Source organism: Grammomys surdaster, unplaced genomic scaffold (genome assembly GCF_004785775.1).
Source record: "Grammomys surdaster isolate TR1022 unplaced genomic scaffold, NIH_TR_1.0 141, whole genome shotgun sequence".
Lineage (NCBI taxonomy): Eukaryota > Metazoa > Chordata > Mammalia > Rodentia > Muridae > Grammomys > Grammomys surdaster.
Window position 1 is genome coordinate 3,404,407 of NW_021604599.1, and position 12,433 is coordinate 3,416,839.

Consider the following 12,433-nt stretch of genomic DNA (forward strand, 5'->3'; position numbering starts at 1 on the left):
TTCCTCTATGATCAATATCCAGTTCTCCCAGTGCCATTTATTGAAAAGGCTGTCTTTTCTCCACAGTATTCATTTTACATCTCTGACTTTTCTAGGTCTTCTATTCTACTGGTCTAAATGTCTGGTTTTGTGCTGGTGCTATAGCGTTTTTGTTACTCTGGCTCTGTACTATAGGATGAGATCAGGCATTGTGATAGCACCAGCATTGCCCTTGCTTAGCATTGCTTTGATTATTGGAGGACTTCATGCTTCTGTAGGAATTTTGGAGTTGTTTTTTTCTAGTTCTGTAAAGAATGCCAAACAGAATATTGATGGGAATTGCATTGCATTTGTATATAGCTTGCAGTAATAAAACCATTTTCTCCAACCTATTTCTGCCAATCCATGAGCGTGTGAGAGGTCTTTTCATCTTCTGGTGTATTCTTCAGTTTCTTTCTTCAGAGACTAAAGTATTAAAGTCTTCAGTCTTTGATCTCCTTGGTTGAGTGATTAGGTTTATTTCTAAATTTATTTTTTAAAGCTATTATTTATTTTTAAGCTATTGTGACTAGGATTTTTTCTCTTGATTTAATACCCTTGACAAATTCAATATTGGCATATAGAAAAGCTTCTCATCTTTGTATGTTTAGTTTGTATCTTGCTTCATTGATGAAAGTATTTATCGGGTCTAAGTGTTTTCTGGTGGAGACTTTGGGTCTTTTAGGTATAAGCTCCTGTTGTCTGCAAAAAAGCAATGTGCCTTCTTCCTTTCCTATTTAGATCTGCTTTACTTCTTTATCTTGTCTTATGCTTAGCTAAGACTTTTAACACTGTATTGAGTAGGACTCATGGGAGTAGCACCTTTGTCTTCTTCCTGATTTTAGAAGAAAAGAGTACAGTCTTTTCCATTTAGTATACTGTTGGCTATAAGTGTGTTGTCCATAGCCTTTACTGTGTTAACACACATTCCTCCGGTTACTAGTTTCTTAGGGGCTACTCATCATTGAACTTTGTTAAAGGACTTTTCTACATCTAATAAAATGATAATTATGTTCTGTGTTGTCTCTGTGCGTATCGAACAAACCTTGCCTTCCTGGAATTAAACAAACTTGACCATAGTGTATCATTATAATGTGCCTTTGTAAAAGTTAGTTTTCTTTTTTGTTTGTTTGTTTGTTTTTCAAGACAGGGTTTCTCTGTGTAGCCCTGGCTGTCCTGGAACTCACTCGGTAGACCAGGCTGGCCTCGAACTCAGAAATTCATCTGCCTCTGCCTCCCAACTGCTGGGATTAAAGGCGTGCGCCACCACCGCCCGGTGTAAAAATTAGTTTTCAAGAGTGTAAAAATGTTTTTTATTATTTTTATCCATGTGTATATGCATGTCACATGTGTGTCAATGGCTGGGGCAAGATGAGGGCATTATATCCCCCTGGAAATGGGACTAAAGGCAGAACTGCCTGAGCTATTTCTCTAGCTTTAAGCTTTAAAGGATTTTATTGAGATTTTTCATATGTATGTTCATCATGGAAATTATAATTTTCTTTTTTGTTCCTGTGCCGTCTTCTGTATATAATAGTAATGTTTATTTCATATGAGTTGGTAGTGCTGTTTTTCTTTCTAATTATGGAACAGTTTGCAGCTATTTAAATTTGGCTTTTCTTGAAAGAATTCAGTAGTGAAGACTTCCATCCTGAATTTTTCTTTGTTAGAGACTTAATTTCTGCATCAATCTTGTTGCTTATTATAGATCTTTAGACGTTGGTTATATATTCCTGATTTAAGTTTAGTAGGTCATACATGTCTAGGAATTTGTTCTTTATATAGAGAGAGATTTTACAGTTCTTTGAATTTAAATGTTCAAAGTTTTTCTTAATGATCCTCTGGATTTTGCTGGAATCTGTTGTAACATCCAATTTTTCATCTCTAATGCCATTAATTTGATCATTCTTTCTCATTCTTTTGGTCAATCTGGCTATGGATTTGACAACCTTGTCTATTTTTCCGGAGAAGCAACTCCTGGGTTGATTTTTATGTACTGTTCTTCTAGTCCCCATTTCACTAATTTCTGCTCAGATCTTTATTATTTCTTGCTGTCTACTGCTTTGGATTTTGGCTTCTCTTTTCTGTGTTTGAGCCTTTGAAATATCCCACTTGGTTATATATCTGCCATCATACTGATGTTTTTAATGTAAGCACTCACAGCTATAAGATTTTTTCCTTCCTGATTTCTTGATTGGCCCACTGGCCCTTCATGAATATAGTAGTCAGCCTCAGGTATTTCTGTAGTTTCTGTGGTTTCTTCTGCTATTGGTCTCTAGTATGTGCAGTATGATCCAATTAGATACAAGAAATTAGTTTGATTTTCCTTTACTTGTTAAGACCTGTTCTCTTGGAGCTGGAAAGACAGCTCAGTGATTAAGAGCACTGGCTGCTCTTCCACAGGACCCAGGTTCAATTCCCAGCACCCACATGACAGCTCACACATGCCTGTAATTCCAGTTCCAGGGCCTCTGACACCCTCACACAGACAGACATAGAGGTAAAACACCAGTGGAGATAAAATAAAAATAAATTGCTTTAGAATGAGATCTGTTTCAGAGGTGGTTCCAAGGGCTGCTGATGTAAATTGTGTATCTGTTGGCTTGAACTCTATATATCTGAAGTCATTTAATCTATAATGTGATTTTGTGGGGTTTTATTTTGTTTTGTTTTGGGTTTGGGTTTTGGGATGTTTGTTGTTTGTTTTGATTTTGTTTTGTTTTGTTTTTCTCTGTGTAGCCCTGGCTGTCCTGGAACTACCTTTATTTATGAGGCTGGCCTCAGTCTCAGAGCTCTGCCTGCCTCTGTCTCCCAAGTGCTAGGATCAAAGGTGTGTGCCACCATGCCCAGCCCAGGGTGCAGTTTAACTATGAGATTTCTTTATTTATTTTGCTTTTGAATGACCTCTGTGAATATGTCATTGAGTCACTGAAATCATCTATCCTATTGTGTCAGGATTTACATAAGCTTTTATGTCCATTAGTGCTGTTTTTGTAAATCTGAGAGTATCTATATTCAGTATACATGTATTTATATTTGCTCTATGTTCCTGATGAAATATTTCCTTTATTAATATGCAGTGGAGCCCTCTTTATGTCTTCTGAGTACGTTTGGTTTGAACTCTACTTCATCAGACAGCAGAAAGCCCATGCCAGCTTGTTTTCTGTTTCCGTTCACTTGACTGATTGACTCCGAGCCTCTGATTCTGAATCTGTGGGTGAGTTTTGCTAGTGTTGTTTCTTGAAGACATCAGATACTTGGATCTAGGGTTTTTTGTTTTGTTTTGGGGGTTTTTTGGTTGTTTTTTAGCCCAGCCAGTCAGATTGCATCTCTTTATCTGAAATAATCTATAGTACTGAGAGCTGTTTATTAATTCTTGTAATTTGGGGTTGTGTTATTGCTAGTTCCATTCCTCCTCTGCTCTCAGAATCAGTTGTCTGCCGGTTTAGTGCCTTGGTCATGGCGAATTCCTGGGCAGCTCTTCTGGTTCTGCTCCTCTAGGTAAATGTATTCTTTTCTGCACTCTCATGGTTGACACCTCCCTGTCTTCTCTGTGTGTAATATCCCTTGGAGGTGTTTTTAGCGTTGCTCTGTTTTGCTTTGCATTTTTTGACTTGCTAGTCATAAACTTGTCTTATATGTCTACATCTCTGCTAGACCTAAGAGAGAGCTTCAGTGGAAGGCGCGATCTCGGTCGAAAGGTTTTGTGCTCTCAGAGCATGACATATACTGCGCCATGTTTTAGGATTGTTACTACCATATTTCATGTTATGAAAACATGTGTGTCTGTGTTGATGACTTGGCATTTTCCCTGAAACCTTTCATATTATTTCTCTCCTTTGTATCCCCAAAATCTTGACTACAATAGATGACAAATGGGTTTTCTTTGGATGTTCACCTGTTGCTCTAAATTTTAGGAGGGAGGGAAAGTTATGTTATAATTTAATTGGATAGATTCTTTATATCTTTAGTTTTACATCTCACTTCCTTTTTCCAGTCCACAAACTCGTGGGTTTAGATCATTTATAATATCCCGGAGTTCTTGGACACTGTGCTGCGCTTATATTTTCTTACTCTTATTTGGGTGCCACCTGTCCTTGACCTTGGCTTCCATTCATCCCTGATGCTCTTCCTTCTGCTGGCTTAAGTACGCTGATTATGCTTTACATTTCAGTTTGTTTCCTTACAACTTTCATTTGCGTTGTTTCTGTTCGGTTTTACCCAAATCTCCCCTATTGCCTTGCTAATTTTTCAGTTTTCCATCAATAACTGGTGACTTTCTCACCCATTTTTCGATCATTTCCTCCATTCTGTGGTTTTCCTCTTCAGGTGCTACTTGAATTCCTTTATTGGTCTATGCTATCTTTGGGGTCATCCATCCCTTTTGAAGTCTTGTGTTTCATTGTGATTTGCATTTCTGTTGGTCTGAGTGGTTCTTCTGGTTTTATTTAAGGCTCTTCTTGAATAGCCTGTCTTTGAAGCCTCAACCCCTTAATACCATTTACAGAATATAAAACAAACTACTACAACACAAGGAATGTCAAACCATAGAAATAAGACACACGCTTTTTCAAAACTCAATAATATTTCACCAATGTCCATAAAACAATAAATATGGCAAAACTAATGTAGGGTATGTGAACCTCAAAATTATTTACAGCAAATGTGCAAACAGTGAATGAATAAGAGAAATTCTGGGGGGAAGGCATGCAAAGAACAAACTAAAAACTGATACAAGATTAAATAAATAAAAGAGAGAAGAAGAGGAGAAGGAGAGGAGAGTATTATAGAGGGCAAGAGAATAGAGCAAGGTGTCAGGAAAAATAAAAATAAGATAAAACCCAGAAAGTGCTGTAGTAAACACGGAATGAAAAAAGCTCAAAACCAAAACATGGTAAACATGAGAAAGTGATGAAAATTAAGTGTGGATTTTAAAAATGATATGAGAAAGACAAAATAACTACTCAATGTATAATAGAAAGGAAAAGAGGACAAGAACAGAAGGCAGGGGAAAGGAGGAAGAATAGGAAAAGGAGGAAGAGGAAAGAAAAAACTTTATAAAAAGCAAGATAAAGAAAAAAATATTTCCCAGTAATGGGAAAAAAATCTGTAAACATCATTAAATGAATACACAAAGATAATTTTAAAACAAACCCAAAAATTTTTAGTAAAATAAATTTAAAATACTGCTGAAAGTATAGTAAAAGAAAGGGAGGAGGGACTATAAGATAGGGATGACTCAGCTTCTCTCTCTGTCCTTGGAAACTCAAGACTGCCAGTAAAGTGCCTGGGAGGGGTCAGGTAAATTCGTGGGCTCATCCTGCTTGTACTTAATGTTGCTGTTGCTGCACAGTTATTGGGCAAGTGTACATGTCGGCCAGAGTTGTGCTTACTACAGTACCTTCCCTAACTTGCCTATCCGAGGCCTCTGCTGGCCTTACTGGCCTTTACAGTATGTAGTCGGGACAGTCTCTCACCCTCTTGAGACTCCCCAGATTGAATTCCCTTGGGCGGTTAGTGTTCCAGCAGAAGGTCTCTCCCAAATGGGAGGAGAAAATAAAGTCTCTAAAGTCTATACAAACTAAGGACCGGTCTTTGTACTCTCAGGACCTCTTAAGGATTCATCTCCTTGAGGGGTGCCACTTGAGTATCAAGAAGCCAACTGGAGCTGAAACTGTCATCCCTTCCCCCATAAGAGACTGAGAGGTGACTGCAAAAGCAGATCCACATACTGACCTTCACTCTCAGGGCTAGCAAACTCCAGAATCATTCTCAGTTTCATCAAGGGAAATCTCTTTGTCTCTGAGGACAAGGCTGCCTTTCCTTAAGCCCTTCATTCCTTGAGCCAAACCTCCTGCTACCATGGAGTGCTCCCATACTCCAAAGGAGCTTCCAGAGGCTGACTCATTCATTCCCTGGAGCTGTGACTAGTTAGATTCAGTCTCCCTCTCTTGAGGTTGTCTAGGGAAGCTCAGTGTTAAGCAATAGTTTCCTTCTCTGGTAGAACCCAGTCCCTGTCCTTTGAGTCATACAGAATGATAGTGTCTTTATGACTGGCCCATCTGCCAGAGGATCAGTTTCACCAAAGCCAGCAACTGGATTTGAGGCTTTTGAGGCCTATGGGCTTATCCTGACAGGCGGGCTTTTAGTGCTTTCCCAGCAGAGTGACCTAATGACCTTTGGGACTAGGCTTTTGTTTCCCTTCCCCCACCAGGGATGGCCACCAGGCTGGGCTCTGTTGATGTTTCTTTTCAGTAATCTACACTGTCTTTGTGACTTTTCACAGGTCCTCTTCTGTTCTGTTTGGAGGAGTGTCTATTTTTTTCCTAACTCAATATCCTTTTGCTCTTTCAATATGTCTCATGGAGACATCTTCGAGCTCACAAGCTTATCAAAACTCCCTATACTGTGATTTTTAAAATGTAAGAAACCAACTATATCATAGCTGGTCAAAATAGTACAAGTCTATAACCCCAGTACATGGGAGACTGAGGCAGAATGATCATGACTTGAAGGACAGCCTGGACTTCATAGCAATTTCAAGGCAAGCCTCAAGTACATAGTAAGACCCTATCTTGAAGAGAAAATGAAACACTTTTTAAAAAATTATCATTGAACAAGATGATGATGACCTCTTTGTTTCTCATTTGTTTGCTTGCTTTGTATTCTGCTGTATTTTATTTATTTTAGTTGATTGTTTTGTTTGTCGTGGGGTGAGGCAGGATTTTACTATGTAGCTAGGCTGCAACTTGCTCTGCCTCCGAAGTGCTGGAGTCGTGGGGGGAGGGGGACACCACCACTCCTAGAGGAACCATGTCCTTAAGGGTTGAGTACATTTCAAGGCAAAGAAAGATGTGAGAAAGTGCTGGCTGGCAGATTCATGCAAAGGTTTGAGGATGGATCCAAAATTTATTTTGTTGCCTTCCAAAATAGAGAAGATACGCTTTTCTGAAAGGAAAAAAAAAAAAAGAGGAAATAGTAGCTATGGGAAGAGGCTAGTTTATTTTAGGACTAAGATCATAAACATGGTGTCTGAATCAGGTAAACAGAGAAGCAAACAACATTCTCCTGCTTTAAATCAATCACCAGTCCTCCTCAGTACACCCTCCTTCTGACACTGGTCCTCCCTATAGTCTTTATGTCCTGCTGAACAAAACTTTCTCTCCCTTGACATGAGCAGATCCTTCATGAGAACCAAATAGCTTTCCACTCTGTAAACCCTTTTAGGTAAAGATAATTATTTGTCAAAATACACAGAATGTCAAGTACAACTTTGATCTACTTTGAACAAAGAAAAAAAAGTTTTGTTTTTTTTTAATGTAGTTTTACTATGTGCATCAAGCTGGGCTTGAATTCATGAACCCCTTGTGCCCCTTAGTATCTGGGATCACAGATACTCAGAGTATCTTGTATCAACAACACAAGATTTGACTTCAGGTGGTGAGAGTTGCCTGCTCACAGATTGTATTTTTGAAAACAGTATGTTCCAAGATTTCCTGTTAAAAGCAGAAACTCAAGCAGATAGTTCAACATGTAAAGGTGTTTGCCACCAAGTCTGACCACTTGAGGACATTCCTTTGAAGCTCGATCATAAGAGAGTACTGAATCCTGTGAGTTGACCTCTGACCCCCACATATCTCTTACGGTGCAACTCACATTCCTGTGGGTATGTGTACACACATATAAGTAAATACATGTATAAAAATAAATGTGACAATCTAAAGATAGAAAATTTCCATGCTTAGGTGGTACTGTAGAAAGTGTTGATTTTTGAGACTTAAGTATACACTCTTTCTCTCAAAACTGGCTTCTTTAGCTAGAATAGCCAGCTTCTATTGCCTAGTTTGTGACCCTCTCTGTTTCTCTTGATTGGAGCATTAACGGACACCTGACTCATGCAGAACCAGAAGTTCCCTTCCAGGGAATTTGGAATTGAGAGTCATAGACCATACATCTCTTTTCTGTTCGCTGGAAGTGAGGTTAGCCATACTCTGGGTAGAGGTGACCACTGTGAGAGTGATGTCTTGATTCTCATGCCTGGAGTTGCAGAGGAGTGGACCAGTAGATAGAGGAGAGCAGGGGAGGCAGCCACAGGAGAATGCTGCCTCTGGTCTCCACGCTCAGTGTAGCTCCTCCTCCCTACAATTCCTGTAAAACACTTTCTACTGGGACATGCACTTGCTCCATGACAACTCTCTCCTTTTTACGGTCATGTCACAGAACCTTTGACTGAATCTCCAGCATTAAAGCAAATGCCCATTTGTCTTTAGACATTTTTGTTCCTCTAAACCTTTCCCTCTGGGGCCTCCTCTTTTGGAAGTCTTAAAACTATGCCTCTCTATCTACCCATCTCGAGAGCTGATGAATGGAAGGCAGGCGTGTTCCTCTTAGGAGAGGCAGCTGGTGTTGAGGAAGTGCTTCATAGGGTGTTTACTTTATCAGTATAAAGTAAATCCTTTCCTTGTTGGTATATTCTGAGGCCTACTACAATAGCACATACCTAAATTCATTTCTCTGGAAGTTGTTTTCTAAAAAAGAAAAAAAAAAGCCTTCATCATTCCAGGTTTTTATTGAAATTGTTATAATGAACTTCTGTGGAGTGATTTAAAGCCCTTTGAATCTAAGTCTTAGAGCTACACGTTAATACCTGTTATTCACGACAGATCCAACTTCAGCCAGTCTAGTACAAATTGAATTGGGCTTCCCAAGAAAATACGTTGAAGTCCTAACCACTATTTCCTATGGATGTGGAAATGCTCACTGGAAGATACCATCTCAGTAGAGCTAATCAAGCAACAAACAAAAGCACTAAGGCGGACCCTGACCTGGAATGACAGGAATTCCTAGGAATGCACAGGAACACAGGCTGTGTGAATTGGAGGCAGAGGTCACCATGACACATCTATCTAAAAAGGAACAGGTTAAAGAGTACCTGGGGGCCATCAGAAGCTGGAAGAAGCAATGAAGGAACCCCTTTAACCCGAGGCTGGAAGAAGCAATGAAGGAACCCCTTCACCCCGGGCTTCACAGGAAGCTTGACCCTTGCCAACCCCTTGGAAAGCCCAGTCTTCAAATTTATGTAAGAATCAGTTTCTACTGATATAAGCCATCCAGTGTGTGGTACCTCCTAGGGCAGTCTAGTAAACTAATATACTAGGCAGTGCTTCTCAAACTGAAGTCCAGACAAGTCTTGGACTTTTTTACTCCGTTGTTTGACACACTAAATACCACCTGAGAATTGACAGAGTGATTTGTTGCAGGGAGAGAAATCAGTTTCTTTATTGCTAATTCTTGGTTTTGTTTGTTTGTTTTCCTATTGAATCTCAGTGCTTCGGTTTACTTATTTCCTGTCACCTTCACTTGTTCCAGGACAATTATAAAGGATGTTGCACTTCCTAAGACAGGCTTTGGCTGAGTATTCCAAGGTTACAAAAATGTTGGTATCACATGCGTTCCTCCCAGACGTCAAATCAGCTCTTTCCCGATGCACAGGAAGCATGCCAGGAACCGACAGTGTTACAGCATCAGCTTCAGTAAGAATGATGACTGGAAAAACATGTAAGGCAACTATTAATTACTGAAATATGCTTCTCTTAAACCTCATGGAAACTATTTGGATGCCTTCACATCTAGTGTCAATATAAAAGAATTTTAATGTACATTCGCTGAGACAACTACCCCCCTCTGCTTTACGTTTTTAAGTAAGCGTTAATACATGCCACTTGTGGAAAATTTTAAACACTTTGGAAAATAGTGTAAATCTTTCTTGGCTTTTCCTATCCCTCTTTATTTTTCAGAATTGACCACTGAGCCCACGTATAACCTTCCTAACTCACTGGGGTGCATTTGCATACACATTTCCAACAGCTGAGTTCTGTAAGCAAAGGTGATAATCCTATACAGTACTGTTACCAGCTTTTCACCCCATACACACTCATTTCAATCTCTGTACTCTGTCCTCATTTGTTTAAACTCTACAGAGTCTCCAGGAAATGGGTGACTCATAATTTACTGAAAATTCTACCTGTGGATATATAGCTTTCTAATTTTTCACAACTACAGAAGTAAGACTGGTTGATATTGTCCATACATTTCAAAGCACAAAAATGTTGCCCAAAATACACACTTAGACTCTCTAGACTAAAGGAAATATGCATTTAATTTTTACTGACCACAGCCAGAGTAACATTTAAAAATCTCATCATGGTATGTCAATGTCCATTCATCTATAGTCACAGAAGGCTGGATATTATGAATCTTTAGTTTTAGTAATTTTAATCTTAAACCACATTCATCTCTGGTAGCACAACAGGTATCTATTAAGCATGTATTATGTGTATAGAAAACACTCTGAAAAGAATCCTGATAAAAATAATATGTAATAGCCAAGGGCATACAGTACACTGGACATCGTTCAAAGGACTTATATCTATTTATAAAACGAAAATAGCTCTAATGTCCTCATCATGCTCAGTCGTTGGCTGTGAAGAGACCATCAAGGGGGTGTGGTAGGAGGGAGAAAAGGTTTTCAGCCTAGATTCGGCCACAAACCAAGTAAGAGTAACTGCAGGCAGTCACCTGACCCTGCAAACTCACCGCAGGTTCTTTTAAGCATAAAAACTGCACAGTTGACAATAAGAGAAGACATTGTAAGAGGACAAAGCCAACTGCTGATTCGTCTCGTTTGCCGGCCAGTCCCCACCCTCATGCATAAAGGAGATCATCACCTGACTGAGGATGGGGGTGGCTGGTACGTATAAATGTTGTCTTTAAAGATAAAAATGGAGTCATGAAGACGCTATCTAGAAGAGGGGGGAGGGTAAAGGGACCAAGGATTGACTGTAGTTGATTACTAGGCAGAAATAAAAACCCACCAGAAAGCAAAAATTTGACACGAGGCTCAACAACAGCGTTGTTGTGGGCGTCTCTCCACCCACACTCCCCAGCTCCACACCCTAAAGCTCAGAATGAAAAGTTTAACTCTGTCAGGGTTTGGAACGTCCCCAGGTGTGAAACAGGAAGTGAAACCAAGGGCAAAAGTTGAGATCACACGAAAGTACCACTACAGGTTAAACATCTATGTCCAAAATCTTTGGAGATTGAATTTGTTGCAGATTTGGGAATATTTGCCTGTACATATGACATTTCTTGGAGACAATATCTAAGACTAAGTACAAAATTGGCCTATCTTTTAACTAGGACATCATTTTAAAATTGCATGTCTAATGTTTATTAAAACGTGACATAAATTACAGGCTGAGAAATTGCAGTGGAGCATCTACCCTCATCAAGACACCGGTAATTGTACGTGAACTGTGGAGAACTAAAGACAACCACTTCCTGGATGAATAAATAAATAAATAAATAAGATGACATTTAGCTGTGAAGTAGTTTTTAAAAGTCTAGAAAATAGCAATGACTTTCAATGTTCCTCCCCTATTCCTTTTTTTGTTTTGTTTTTTTGGTTTTTTTGAGACAGGGTTTCTCTGTGTATCTCTGGCTGCCCTGGAACTTACTCTGTAGACCAGGCTGGCCTTGAACTCAGAAATCCCTCTGCCTCTGCCTCCCAAGTGCTGAGATTAAAGGCATGCGCCACCACCGCCCGGCCCTCCTCTATTCCTTAATGCTTCATATGACTCAACCAGACACGTTCTGTAGTCTGCATTTCTAGGCAAAATTATATACTAGGTCAAATTGTTTGAGTTAGTTCTCACAATGAGTATAACAATAAATATTCCCTCAGTAAATAATTACTGAGTTGACTTGAGACACAGCAAGCCCACATGGCAGTCCCAGCTCTTGACAAAGAAGGACAATTCTTTCATGCTTCCAGTCAGTGCAGGACAAAAGGGGACAAAAAGGGAAGTCCTCCATTGCATCAATGACAGTAATGTACACATAACTGTAACATTCAATCATGGAAAAGTAAAATACATTTTCACAGTGTTGTGTTCTAGAAAAAGATAGAGAAACCAGAGATATGTTTGGTGGGGGTGCAGAAAGGTGTGGAGGAAGGGGTTTTCTGCAGGCCCATGCTGAGGCATCCCTTCCTCCTGAGGTGCCAGCCACACACAGAGTTCTTTTTTTGTTTGTTTTGTTTTGTTTTTGTTTTTGTTTTCAAGACAGGGTTTCTCTTTATAGCTCAGGCTGTCCTGGAACTCACTCTGTAGACCAGGTTGGCCTCGAACTCAGAAATCCGCCTGCCTCTGCCTTCCAAGTGCTGGGATTAAAGGTGTGCGCCACTACCACCCGGCACAGAGTTCTATATAATATAGAACTCTATTCTATATAGTATAGAGTAATGTTTATTCAGGGCATGGGGAGAGGAGTTGAGAGAAAGGCAGAGAGACAGACACACACACACATACAGAGAGAGAGGGAGAGGGAGGGGGAGAGGAGGAGAGAAGGGAAGGGA